Source organism: Lipotes vexillifer, unplaced genomic scaffold (assembly GCF_000442215.2).
Source record: "Lipotes vexillifer unplaced genomic scaffold, Lipotes_vexillifer_v1.1 scaffold863, whole genome shotgun sequence".
Lineage (NCBI taxonomy): Eukaryota > Metazoa > Chordata > Mammalia > Artiodactyla > Lipotidae > Lipotes > Lipotes vexillifer.
Genome location: NW_006788168.1, coordinates 859,117 through 873,824, shown reverse-complemented (window position 1 = coordinate 873,824; position 14,708 = coordinate 859,117). Strand labels below are relative to the sequence as shown.

The window sequence follows — 14,708 nt, the reverse complement described above, 5'->3', positions numbered from 1 at the left end:
TAGGGAAAGGTAGAAAAGAATCATTTCTATACCACTTTCATGAGTCTGCTTCTGTGTATTCAGTACTTAGATGCTCCTCCCCTCAGGCAAGCCCTTGGAATGAGCTCCCCTGTCGTGAATTGTTGGAACCCACGGCCTGGCTCAAATGACCAAGGGATGCCTCTTTGTCAAACACACGCTGTGCATCTGGCGGCATCGCCGGGGTAACCTGATAGGGCTCACAATTTTAATTTTAACCAAAAATACATCTGCCGGGTTCATTTCAGCTGACAGGGTAAATATCGTATTTCTTTACCAGTTTGTAAACACCTTGCTTTTCATCTCAATCTAACATGTTTCCCTGGTGTTTTACAGATAGAAAAATCAAGTTGGAGCCATATGGGACTGAGCATGTGTGTTGTGTTTGTCAAGTGTGGGGGTAACTTTATATGGAACTGGGTCCCGTGCAAGCAACACATATGCACCTGACCAGGAGGTGTGGGTGTAGCGGCACCACAGAATTGTCTAGAATAAGAAAACCCCATAGGAAGTATGGTTTTGAGACCACTCAGCAGCTGCCTATGGACAGCTGGAGTTGTCCCTGTTACAGATGAAGGATGGAGTGTGTCATTTTCTTGGGATCTACATCCCGTTGCTTCTCTTGACCCAAACTATTCTTAACCAAAGGTGGTTTTCTTTCACTGCCTTTGAAAAATCATTCTTTGTGCTGTTCTACTGTGAAGATTCTTCTGAATGAATCCAAAATGCAAGGCACAAATGCTGGTTCCGATTTCTCTACTCACAATAATAGTGCCAATAGAGAAGGGACAGTACTTGTTTTGTGAAGTTGGAGGAGTTCAATGGGGAAATCATGAGATAAGTAGACTGGCATATATAGAAATAATTAAATAGATTTCCCAGTTCTGGTTTTTTCCCACCAATCCTAATTTAAATGGCACAAGTACTGATGACATTTTGTGTGAATATTTATGAGGGACCTTTTAATTTAAGGTTCTTTGATCACCTATTAATTTTCACAGTGTCACGCTAGAGCGCATGGGTAATAATGTTATACTCCATCTACAGATGGAGAGATCAAAGCTCGCAGATGTTCAATTACAGAACTTGCCAGAGACCTGCAGTGATCAGCTAGGCTCTATCCAGCCCAGAGCACAAGCCTCTGGTTCCCAGTGCCACCCAGCTTTCCCCAGCCAGACTCAGTAACCAGTGATACTCTGACGCAACAGAGCAAGTGTGCAGGTTCTAAGAATCAGGTCTAGGGCTAGCCCTGGGATACCATGGGAATGCTGGGTTTGGACCTCACCCTCTCAGCACCCTTTTCCTGCAGGGCAAGCTCCTACCTCCCATCCACTCCTCCTTCTTTCTTGTTGCTCTTGGTTGACTTCCACTGACTCTGGAAGAGGGTCAAATGATAACTAAAGGGGTTGTTAATTATTAATAAGGTCACAGTTTTCCAAAAAGTATATGCATTTTGAAAGGAAAATCTGAATGGCAGCCAGGTCTTCCCAGCCTTACCATGTTTTCCGTTTCAAATGCTGTTTGAAGTCGCCTTGAAACTACACTTCCATGCAGGCTCTGCCAGGCTTCCACATAGTGCAGGGGCTTCTGAGGATGAGGAGGGATGACGTGCATGTTCCCACCATCCACAGAGCCAGCATGCTGTGAAAGCTTGAAAACCTGAACATCCCTTATATCCGGCAGACTCCTATGTTTGTGGCCAAATATGTTCTAAGAACCAATATAATAGAAAAATCCTACAAAATGATGGGAAGTAAAACTCCAGGAATTTGTGAGTGTTGATAATTTAAATTTTTCAAGAGAATAATACCGAGATACATAACTTATAATATTTAAGCATGCCCGGGGTATCATAAAAAGACTGTAGGATTGCTTCTTATAAAAGAGCCCCAAATACCATCACATGGGATCATTATAACCTAGGGATTTGAAAACATTTGCTCTTACTGACTGTGACCATAGCCCAAAAGCCAGCTGAGGTCACTCTTCACCTGAAGGTTCAGGTAAGATGTGCGTGAATTCTCATTCTGCGTCCTGTGGAAATAAATCCCGGGACACCTGGAAGTCCTTGTGTAGCGTGTTCTCGTGGCCGCCTCTGGTTTCCAGGATGAGCTTCTGTGGATGGCATGGCCATCTCTGTTCTGCCTGTGGAATCCTGTGGTTTTCCTGGACTTCATTAGCAGAAGGCAGTTGCCATTTTAAATAGCATCCTCCAAACAAGGAGCCTTGGAATCATCCTCCGTGTGTCCCTCTGCCAGCACTTTTCATACTCCCCTCCTTCATCAGCTCAGCACTTGGTTGATGAGTGCCTACTAAGTGTCAGGTGCTTGAGATACAGCACAGAAGAAACAGGTCCGTGCTTGTCCTGCGTTCCTCTAGATCCGTCCCCATCTCCCGGTAGCCCTTGCCACTGCCCACCTCAGCCCCCCGTCAAACCCTATCAATGCCCCCTACCTAACTGGCCTTACTGCCTCTGCTTGGTGCTTCCCTCTGCACCTCACTCTGACTCTCTCCTCCCTCCCAGACTAGTTAGTCTTACCTTCTCTGCTTACAGTCCTGCCAGGGCTCTTTACTGAAATCCACACTCCTCAGCATTGCAGGTGGGGCCCCAAGAGCCCTTTCCTGTCTGTCTTGACAGCCTCACCACCCAGAACACCAGCACAGGATTTGTATTCCACGGCAGCCAAGAAAATTTGTTGTTTTCTGCACACCCTGACTTTTTATGCCTCTGTGCTTTTTGGGGGAGGGGAGATATTTTTGTCTACTGTTCTGTCAGCCTAGAATGCCCTTTCCCCTCACATTTCTTCTCATCCTTAAAGATGAGCAAACATGGCCCCTCTGGATTGTCCCACCTGATGCCCAGCCCTCTCAGACCAGCCCCTCCCCCAACCCTCCCGAGACTCGGTCGCACAGCACCCCCGGCCACTAACCATGTGTTCACATGCCTGTCTCCTACATCTTAAGCAGCACAGTGCCAGGAATGTAGTCACTGTGATAAGTAATAGTGATTGTTCAATGAATTTTACACCCTGTTATTTAAAAAAATTCAGGTTACAAGCCAACATTGATTCCAGAGAGAAACTGTTAAGCCCGCCTTAACCTCAGTTTCCGCTGCTGAAAAATGGAGACAGTAATACTTCATTTCAAAGTCATTTTGCAAGAATCAAGAATTAGTGTCCATCGTGGTAGAAACCGTAGTGTCAGTCACATCATGGCATCTCACTGAAGAGTGATTTGTGTGAGTCGCTCAAGTGTGCACTTTGAGTTACCACAGTTGACCTCAAATTATACCCTCCAGAAGTGTAGGGAGGAAGGGGATCAGTGAATATGGAGCACCTGTTGCTTGACATCTGTGAGGTGGATGTTATTCACTCGGTTAATAAGGGGCAGAATCAAGACTAGAACCCAGGAATGACCCTGTGCCCAGGTGTGCTGTGCTACCTCTTATGCCAGAGGGCGTGCTCCCGCCATCAAAGACATTCTGTTACTAGAGGGTGACACGTCTTTTGCTTGTGGCCACTCGTACAAACATAGAGAAAGTCTGGAAACTGATATTAATTCCAGAATTTATGAAACTGATGGCCGCTATGACCCACAAGAGAAACTGCCTTTAAACAAATCTGCAACACAATATCTACTATTCAGTACTGGTGCCATCCGGCAACAGTGTGAAAGTTCTCGGAGTCCAGCGTGGTGTCCACACCTCAGAGGTGATGCGGGTGTGCCTGACGTTGATTTGGGGCAGCCTCTCCCAAGGACTGTCCCTCGGTGCCCCAGAGATTGTCAGAGCTCCCCCTCTGTGCTCCAGCTAATCTAGTATATACCAGGAGCATGTGGGTAAATGGCCTGGGATTCTCAAGAAGAGGAGACCTAAGTTTCCATTGTAGGCTTGCACTTTTGACTGTGTATCATGGGCAGTCTGCTCTCAGTTCTTTTATCCATTTTGATGTTCGAGCAGTAATTCCATTTTGTTGTGTATCATGGGCACTCTGCTCTCAGTTCTTTTATCCATTATGATGTTAAAGCAGTAATTCCATTTTGTTGGCTATCAAGAGCATATCGTTTCTTCAGTATCTGTGGTCAGTAAAATGTTCAAATAATTATGAAAATAATAGAAGCTCCCATTTCTAGGCTTCTGTTGTGTCAGATGTTATGCACATGTGATCTTATTTGGCCATCATCATAACCTCACAGATGAGTATTACTCCTTTTTTCTCCAACCCTCTCCAGTCCCCAGCAAGGGTCCTCCTGCCTGGTGTCACTCACGCCAATAGAATGAGGCCGAGTGTGGTTCACAAGCAAAGGAAAGCTTTACTCTTTGATCAAAGAGTGGAGAGGTGCGCACACGTGTTAAGGTTCTCGGCGGGAAGGGGACAGAGTTCGCCCTGCTTGTGGCAGGATCCCAATGCGGACGCAGCATCTCAGCCTACGGCCCCGAGATGAGGTGTCCGCACAACCGTCTCATACCAAGAACTCGAGTCTGCACACAGCACTCTGTGAGCAAGTGAAACTAGACTAAGCACAAAGGGAAAAAAAGGTTAGACTTTATTTTATTACCCAGATTCTATTTTTATTACCCGGGAATTACTAATGGGTTTTGCCAGTGACACTTTCATAGGCATCCTCTCTGGGGCGTTAGCCCCAACTCACGTGAGAGATGTGGTTTAAACCCAGGTGTGTTCTACTCCAAAGTCAATTATGCCTATTTTTTCATTATGCCTAAGAATATCAGCTTTGAGAGCCAAACATACCCAGGTGGAAATCCCAGTTCTGGCCCGATGATCTTAATCAAGTCACTAAGTATTTTTTGACGTTGTTCCTTCATTCATAAAACAGGAATAATGATGCCAATCTTTCCAAGGTTTTGTGGTGTTTAAATAGCATATAGACTACAGAGTACAGTGTCTGATATATAGTAGTCAATCAGTAATTCATTTCCTCCCTCCCCTTGAAACTGATTCTCAGATGATACTCACCCCAAAGGGCTCGTGCAGACTTTTGTGGGGTTCCTAACATGGCCTGCTGATGAGGACCAAATCCCATTGGCTTAACTCCAGCCTGTCTCTATGTTTCCTCTGGGAGGAACGTTCAGTGTACCAGGAGGAAGGAAAGAGTTTGGCCTTTTGGCCTCTCTTTTGCGGAATTATATTTTGTACTTTGCAACGCTAATGTGTGATGCTTCAAAGGTACAGCTTAGATATTCAGAGAAATCTTCTAAAACCAACTATGGAAAATGTTTATATATTTTACCTCTCTGAAACTTACCAACTTCTCTTAAGATGTTGGCCTGTGTATTCATATTTTAATTTTTTGTTTTGGGGCCACCATAAAGGAAGAAGGAACTGGTGATATTTCATAAAGTAACTCTATGGGCTGGATAACAGAAGGACCCAGAGCTGACAAAAGATGCCTAAAATAAAAAAGTAAGATTGGTAAGGCATCACGGTGATCAAATGGGGACTTGAAACTGCAGCTGGTGGCTTTTATTCTGTAATTCTAATCAGCAGCAAGCATATTTTCCTCTACCATGTGCCAAGGTCAGGAGTGTCTGGAATTGAAAGTGAACTATATAGCCTGTGAGTGGCTGAATTCAGGTGAGACAGCTGGGGGGAAAAGCAACTTTTATCCCCTTCTAGTTCCTGTTTTGCCCTCATGGATGCTCCATATTCCACTCTGATCAGCTGCTAGCATGTGACAGATGGGCTAGATCAAACAAAATGAACCAAATGATCCGTCAAATATTGCAGCCAGCCAAAAATTCTACTTAAGCCTTTTTACATTAATTAAAAACTCCCCAGCACCCCGATCCCTTTTTCCTGTTCTGCTCCTTTTTTCATAGTATGATGTATTTATTATGTGTATTGTTTGCTCTCTGTTCCCTGCTTGTAAACCCTACAGGAGAGATCTTTCTTTTCTCACTGATATGTTCCATATACCTAGGATTATACCTGGCATATAATAGGTGCTCAATAAACGTTTTAACAGATTATAGGAACAAAAAAAAAAAGCATGATGAGGTTGGGGTAAGTGGACACCAAGCCAAAAAAAAAAGTTTATGAAGGAAAACAGAAGAGGAGGATGTAAAAGAAAATGTCTCATAATTTTGTTCACTTATGAATAAAAAAATACACATCAAAACAGGATAAAATATTGCCATCTTAGGTAGATAAGTTTATTTCTGCTACCCAGATCACAGATCACATCTGATTTCTCAGAAGGTTCATTTTTATTTATCACTTCAACATTAATTTGTTTATTCATTCACTCACCTGTTATGTGACAAGCATTGTATTTGGCATCAAAATGCAAGCTAGGTCACCAACATACAGTCATATAACATGATTGGGTCTACCCCAAATCAACTGTCTTAAACAGTGTGTCTCCATCCATTACCTCAATTCGTTAAAATATGGTACAAATAAAGCCAGGTCCAAAGATTTGATATCTCCATGGGCCAGCTAGTTTCAGGATAGAATGAGCAATCAGCCTGGCAAATTAACAAAAATAATTTTACTGCCAACCACAGAATAAACTCATAATCCATGCTAGCTGTCTTCACAAATGTTTGCTGCTTGCCAGAGTAGATGACTTAGCACAAGCCATCACCAGGAGAGAAACAGCACAGAGCTCACTCCTTGCTGACTGGGGGCCAAAAGCACCATCCTCATATGTGAGAAACAGCACATTTATCCATTGTGTTGCACTGAATTGAGAATGTGAGAAGATGCTCCCAAGCAAAGGCAAACTGTAGAGTGGAAACCAGAAGAAGGCTCAGCTGGGGGGAGAAAGTTAAGGACATCAACAGCCACATTGCAGGTAATATAGTAGTGAATTGTGGCCGCTGGGAAAGGTTGGTTAAGGATAGATTAAACAGTGTGTCTGAATCTGAGCTCCTAGCCTTCCTGCTAAATCCTGTTCCTTCTGCAGTGTCTCCTTCTCAAGTGATGGCAACTCCATCCTTCTATCCTCTCAGGTCAAAAACCAAAGAGTCATTCTGGACTCCTCCTTTGCTCGGTAGCCCACCTCCAGTCCATAATCTACTTCTCACAATCTCCACTGCAGTCACTCTGGTCGCAGCTACCTTCATCTCTCATCCAAATTATTGCAAAGTCTCAAATATGATCTCCCTGCTTCCACCTTACCCCTTGCCCCCCTGACAATCTAGTCTCAATACTACAGCCAGAGTGATTCTCATAAAAGAAAATCACATCATATCATTCTTCTGCTCAAAACCCTCTGGTGATTTCCATTTCATTCAGGACAAAAGCCAGAGTCCTCTCAATAGCCTTCATGATCTGTGCCCCTGCTCCCTGCTGCTTCCTCTCCCACCTCATACCCCACCGCTTTCCCCCCTCACTCATCCAAGCTCCACTGGTCTGCTTGCCAGTCCTTGAACACAGGAGACACATTCCAGCCTTAGGAACTTTGCAACAGTTGTTTCCTCTTGCAGTGGTTGTATCTGCCTCCCCCAGATATCCACATGGCTAATGCCTCCTCCAACTATTTCTTCAAATATCACCTTCTCAATGAGACTGACTCTGGCCCTATTTTATTTTATTATTTTTTTAAAACATCTTTATTGGAGTATAATTACTTTACAATGGTGTGTCAGTTTCTGTTGTATAACAAAGTGAATCAGCTATACGTATATATATATATCCCCATATCCCTTGCTGCAATGAACATTTTGGTACATGACTCTTTTTGAATTATGGTTTTCTCAGGGTATATGCCCAGTAGTGGGATTGCTGGGTTGTATGGTAGTTCTATTTTTAGTTTTTTAAGGAACCTCCATACTGTTCTCCATAGTGGGTGTATCAATTTACATTCCCACCAACAGTGCAAGAGGGTTCCCTTTTCTCCACACCCTCTCCAGCATTTACTGTCTGTAGATTTTTTGATGGTGGCCATTCTGACTTGTGTGAGGTGATACCTCATTGTAGTTTTGATTTGCATTTCTCTAATGATTAGTGATGTTGAGCATCCTTTCATGTGTTTGTTGGCAACTGTATATCTTCTTTGGAGAAATGCCTATTTAGATCTTCTGCCCATTGTGGGATTGGGTTGTTTGTTTTTTTGATATTGAGCTGCATGAGCTGCTTGTAAATTTTGGAGATTAATCCTTTGTCAGTTGCTTCATTTGCAAATATTTTCTCCCATTCTGAGGGTTGTCTTTTCATCTTGTTTATGTTTTCCTTTGCTGTGCAGAAACTTTTAAGTTTCATTAAGTCCCATTTGCTTATTTTTGTTTTTATTTCCATTACTCTAGGAAGTGGGTCAAAAAGGATCTTGCTGTGATTTATGTCATAGAGTACTCTGCCTGTGTTTTCCTCGAAGAGTTTTATAGTGTCTGGTCTGGCCCTATTTTAAATTGAAACTCATCCCCCACATATATTTCTGATTCCCTTCACTTGACTTTATTTTTTTTTTCCCTTATGGCTTTTAACAACTAACATACCATTTAATTTAGTTATTCATTATGTTTACTGTCCATCTCCTCCTGTGATCATTCATCTTATATGTCAACTTGCCCGGGCCACGGGATGCCCAGATATTTGGTCAAACATTGTTCTGGGTGTTTCTGTGAGCATGTTTTTGGGTGAGATTAACATTTAAATCAGTAGACTGGATAAAGCACCCTCATGTGTGTGGGCCCCATCCGATGGGTTGAAGGCCTGAATAGAACAAAAAAGCTGACCCTCCTCTGAGTAAGGGAGAATTCCTCCTGCCCGACTGCCTTCAAACTGGGACATCAGCTTTTTCCTGCCTTTGGACTCAAAGTGAACATCAGTTTCCTGGGTCTCAAGCCTGCTGGCTTTCAGATGGGAAAACTTAAACTATCAGGTTTCCCGGGTCTCCAGCTTGCTGACTCACTCTGCAAATCTTGGGGACTTGTCAGCCCCCATAATCACATGAGCCAGTTCCTTATAAAACTATATATGTAGTCACATCCTTTTGGTGCTGTTTCTATGGAAAACCCTGACTAATACACTCCTCACCCTACTTGGACAAAAGAGGGTGGGGACATAGGAGTCCTTGTGTTGTTTACTGCTGTGAATTGCCTGTATTGTTTACTGCTCTACTCCACCTCTTCTGACCAGCCCTGGCGCACAGATGGCACTCAGTATATATTTGTTGAATAAATGAAGAAACAAGTGGACCAACAGGTAACAATCTTTAGATATATCTTTAGAGATACGGTGACACAGTCATCTCCATTTTATTACATAGTCAAGAGCTATAGGCTTTATATCTAATACCTGAGCCAAAGATCAGAGAACAGTCTTCCTGCACGTGCCTCATAGAAAGGAATTCTGGATGTACGTCACGTTTTTTGCAAGCTTCACACATGCTGTTAGCCATGCTTTCCCTTTGGGGTCAGTGTGAAAAACCAAGCACAGCAACCTGCTGGCACTGATCAGACTTTGAGTGCATGTGATCTGTGGTATAAGGGAGCCTTACATCAGGAAAAGCTGTGGGACGCTTCTGGACTTGGAAGTAGTCAAAAATCCCTCGTGGGTAGTAAAGAAGCATCCCGTGGCCATGGGGCAGCACAGAGAGAAAAGATAGCTCAAGACTTGAAGACTAAAGGCAAATAAATGTCATTAGCCATCAGTTTGCTCTGCAGAAGGAATACTGTGATTGAGTGGCATTGTTTCTAAATGGTCTGCCTTTCCACACACAAGGTTAGATGTGTGCAAGGAGAAAGAGAAAGCAGAGAAGATAAGGACAAAGGAGGGGAAGGAGACTCTACCTGCCAGTGGTGATCAGGAGTGGGGGCAGGGCTGGCCAAAAAAGACTGACTGTGAGGCACCAACAGAAGATAGAACCTCAGTGCAGAGGGGGAGGGTTGTGCCAGCCATCCTCTCAGAGGTGATTATAGCTCCTGAAAACAGCCACTCTGCGTGTGTGTGTGTGTGTGTGTGTGTGTGTGTGTGTGTGTGTTGGAAATGAGAGAGAAGAGACTTCTTTGCCTCCATTGAATGCCCTTGAAAGTGTTTCCTTGGTAATGAGCAAGGATAACTGGAGAGGAAGAGGACAAATGAACACACGGTAAGCAGCCCAGCAGACCCCTGTGACTCCTTGAAGCCGCTTCACAGGCTTCTGCTGGCAACCTTTCCCAGAGTCTGTTCCACAGAAAACCAGTGGAGGGGCGGGAGGGAGGTGTGAATCAAAGGTTCTGTGGGCAAAAAAACTTGAGAGACATCAGGGTGAACAAGATAAATGGACTTCATTAGTAACTCCTTTAGCATTCTGAGGTGGGTCATGACTTGCCAGAAGGGAGATGCCATATGCAGAATTCCTTCAAACTCCATGGATCAGGAAGATGGTTTGTGTTGAGCTGTTCACCAAACCAGGGCCGGGGCTCTGTTGGATGCACTGTGGGAAGCACGACTCTTGAGAACAGCGAACAGTAGAATCTGGAAAAGGTTGTGGTAACCTTAAAAGAGAAAGCTCATTTCTGATTAAGGACGATTGGAGCTCTGTATCAGTAGCTTGGTACAATAATGGCAAATCCACCCTGTGGGATGTCTTAAGACTTACAGAGCAGTTGTTGAAATTTTTTGCACCTTCTGAGGTTGAACTGGAAACTAGGGTTACGTCATCTCAGCAATATTCTGCATAAATGAATCTCGAAGAGAAGATCTGGCCATCCCTCTACCATGGGTCACTTATCTAGGGGAAAGACAGTGACCCAGTAAATGCAGTTGACTGCACAGGGATCCTTCAAGTGATGACTTTGGTCATTTAAACTGAGATTTATCATTACAAAGTGGACAGAACTGGGGAAAACCAATCAACGTGGTGAATGGCGTACAGTTAATACTCAAACGCTGGTAGACAAAAATTTATAGCACTTCGGGGAGGGGGAGAGATAAATTAGGAGTTTGGGATTAGCAGATATAAACTACTATATATAAAATAGGTAAACAGCAAGTTCTTGCTCTATAGCACAGGGAACTATATTCAATATCTTATAATAACATATAATGGACAAGAATATGAAAAATAATATATCAGTATATGTATAACTGAGTCACTGCTGTACACCAGGAACCAATACAACATTGTAAATCAACTGTGCTTCAATGTTTAAAAACTTACAGCAGTTCAGATATTTTTTCTATCTCAGAGAGCTAATCTCTGATCACAGTATATTGTTTTAGGTTTTATAAAGCTGGTAAATTTGAATGGTTTTGGCAGTTCTCTCCAACCTTAGAAATTGTTAGTGAAGTCCCTGTGCATTTAAGTAAAGCACAGTGAGATCTACTGTTCAGCTTTAATGTTCAGAATCCCATAAAGTAAAATTATAGGTGATTATAAAATTTATCACTGTCAGAAGCCAGATAGTACCTACCCAGAGAGAGGGAAAGTTGATGTCTTTTCAGCTGGGTCCGTAAAATAAGTTGAAACAATGACAGAGTACAAGATGAGATTCTTCTCAACCATCCAGTCTGTTCTCTTACGCTTACTGTGGATACAACCAGGTTAAGTTTTTGACTTCCAACCTAACTTTCCCTTCTGGTTTCTCTCTGCCATGATTTTGTATGTCTTTATTTGTCATTGCCCATTATTGACCCACTGCTTCCTTCCCGGATCTCAAATAATCTAGCTAATGCCATGTCCCTGCCATGAACCCAGCATTTTCTAGGAACCCATTTTGTCAAGTCCAGTCATACAGGAGAGAGACACTAGAGCTTTGTATGTGTCCCACGTACAGTCGTTAGCCAACACATGAATGAATGGAAAAGATGTATTTTCTCTGATTGGACTATTATCTTCCTGTACTATCAATGAAATTATCTTCCTATCAGAACAACTATAATGAAAACTATAACTCTTATTCTGAGGAGGAGTTAATGTTAAGTTTGTTCGTTTCTATCGTCTTCTGACCCCGTTGTTGCAGTAAGATTCAGGAGATGAGATATTGTAAGCATACAAACTATTTGGGTTACTGTGTATACATTTAGATATCCATTGAACTTGACTTTTTATATCACATACCTACCATTCTGAGACAAGTCAAACATTGAGAGCTTAGAGAAAATTGTGGCCCACGTATCACATCAGCAGAACTGTGTTCTTGTTCTGATGAATAAATTGTAGGTTTTAGAGTGAGGGCTTCCCCAGATACTGCGCACAAAAACTAAAAATGATGACAGGTGGGGCTCACACTTGTGAACAGTGGCAAAGACAAAAAACAGGAAGTGGGAACTGACAAAGAAGTGTCCATTGTTCATTGGGTCAGTGGCCCCAAAATCCTAAATAAGGCTTTGCATGATTCTGAGAGGTTTAAAAATATTGATAAGCAACAGTGTAAATTGTTATCCGAATAGTTTTTTAAAAAATGACTTTGGAGAAGGCTGTTTAGCCTGTGGTTTGCTGAATCCTTTGGCAGAAAAGACTACACTAAAAATGCCCAATTTGCAACTGTTCTACCTTTATGAGAAAAATACAACAATTTGACATCAAGCTTCAGTGCTACCCCTGAGGTTCTATCTGAATAGTTCTGTGTCCCAGGCTCCAGACCTCTGCATTTCCAGCTGTTTTTTTGGCAAATGTCAGTAAAGGGATATCATAGGAATGATCCTGGGCCCCAGTGCAATATTAAATTATGTTTCACGTATGTGGGTGCTTGTCATTACTTTGTATGCTTTTCTGTTATGTCTGAAATAGTTTGTTTTTCAAATATTATTACTGGGAAAAAATGTGCTGATGAGTATAATGGGTTGTTGATAGATTTATATTAAAAATTTAAGTAGGAGTTTATGCATGTTGGAAGCTTCTCTCATAAGTATCAGGACAATGCAGTTCATTCTGGAAAGCAATTCATTCCTTTTACTCTTTAAGAATGATTTTTTTTTAAGATTTATTTATTTATTTATTTTTGGGTGCATTGGGTCTTCGTTGCTGAGCCTGGGCTTTCTCTAGCTGTGGTGAGTGGGGGCTACTCTTCGTTGCTGTGTGCGGGCTTCTCATTGCGGTGGCTTCTCTTGTTGGGGAGCACAGGCTCTAGGCACGCGCGCTTCAGTAGTTGTGGCTCACGGGCTCTAGAGCGCAGGCTCAGTAGTTGTGGCTCACGGGCTTAGTTGCTCCGCGGCATGTGGGATCCTCCTGGACCAGGGATCGAATCCATGTCCCCTGCATTGGCAGGCGGATTCTTAACCACTGCGCCACCTGGGAAGTCCCAAGAATGTTTTTTTTTTAATTGAAGTTTAGTTGATTTACGTTACATTATTTTCAGTGTACAATATAGTGATTAGATATTTTTATAGATTATATTACATTAAAGTCATTATAAAATACTGGCTTTATTCCCCGCACTGTACATTACATGCTTGAATCTTATGTATTTTATACCTAATAGTTTCTACCTCTTAATCCCCTTCCCCATCTTGCTCCTCCTTCCTTTCTCCCCTCTGGTAACTAGTTTGTTCTCTGTATCTATGAGTCTGTTTTTGTTTTGTTATATTCATTCATTTTTAAATTTTTTAGATTCCATATATAAGTGAAAACATATAGTATTTGTCTTTCTCTGTCTGAATTATTTCTTTAAGCATAATACCCTCCAGGTCCATCCATGTTGTTGCAAATGGCAGAATTTAATTCTTTAAGAATGATTTTTAAGGAATAAAAGCAAAAAAAGCCTTTGGGATTCTTGAGTGTATTTTTGTTTTGTTTGTTTGGCCGCACCGTGCCACATGCGGGATCTTAGTTCACTGACCAAGGATCGAACCCGTGACCCCTGCATTGGGAACGTGGGGTCTTAACCACTTGACTGCCCGGGAAGTCCCTTGAGTGTACTTTTAAGAGAGTTTAACAATCATAAAATAAGACATATATGTGGAATGTAAAGCCTTAAGAACATATAAAAATATTTTCCAAGGGATTTGTCATAATGCAATACAATGGCAGCTACCATAGCATCACGTACATTCATGGAGCTCAGTTTTATTTACTTAGATTGATCTCTGTGACAGTTTTGCAAATGTTTTAAATTTTCAAGTTGTCTTAAATGTACAAATGTTTCTGAAAGTATTATCGTGAGGATATTCTGAAACCTCCAAAATGTTTCTGGACAGTGGAAAATTTTTATATTAGAGGAACAATGAAGGGAAATTAGTCTAGAGAAATATCTACAATTGCACCAAAGCAAGTTAATGCAAATTAGCATTTCTGATAAAAAAAAGTTTGCTTTTGACTTAAAATGATGAAAACAATTGCTTCATTTATTAGAATGTGCCCAAATGATATATTTTTAGAAGCAAACACTGTTCCTGATTTGGATAACCTTTGCCTGAAAAAAATGTTAACTCTTCTTTTTCAGCTGAATAATTTATTCTGATAATTTCTGAACATGTTTTCCTGAAGCTACTTCCCTAATGCTGAGAAAGAGTCTTAATATTATTTGATATCTATAAATTTAATAGCACCTATATGAAATTTTTTCTACCATTGAAGGTACAAAACTGGTTAGTGTGTTTTAAAACTTTTCCCTTCATTACAAAAGAAATGCATATACATATTAGAAAATTTAAAATATATGGATAAGGCAATACAAATAAATAAAAACTTTGATGAGTATCTTTCCATATGTTTTCTGTGCTATATACTCATATGCACTCACATGGAATCAACTGGTAAAACTATACAAAAACAACTAAGCCAAAGTAATAGTGGTTGATATT

At 41.7% G+C, this 14,708-nt stretch overlaps 1 protein-coding gene across 1 annotated transcript in view; it reads left to right on the top strand.

Annotated features, from left to right (window-relative positions):
• The window catches only part of CAP2 (cyclase associated actin cytoskeleton regulatory protein 2), a 118,310-nt gene that overhangs the window by 53,677 nt on the left and 49,925 nt on the right, over positions 1-14,708 (top strand).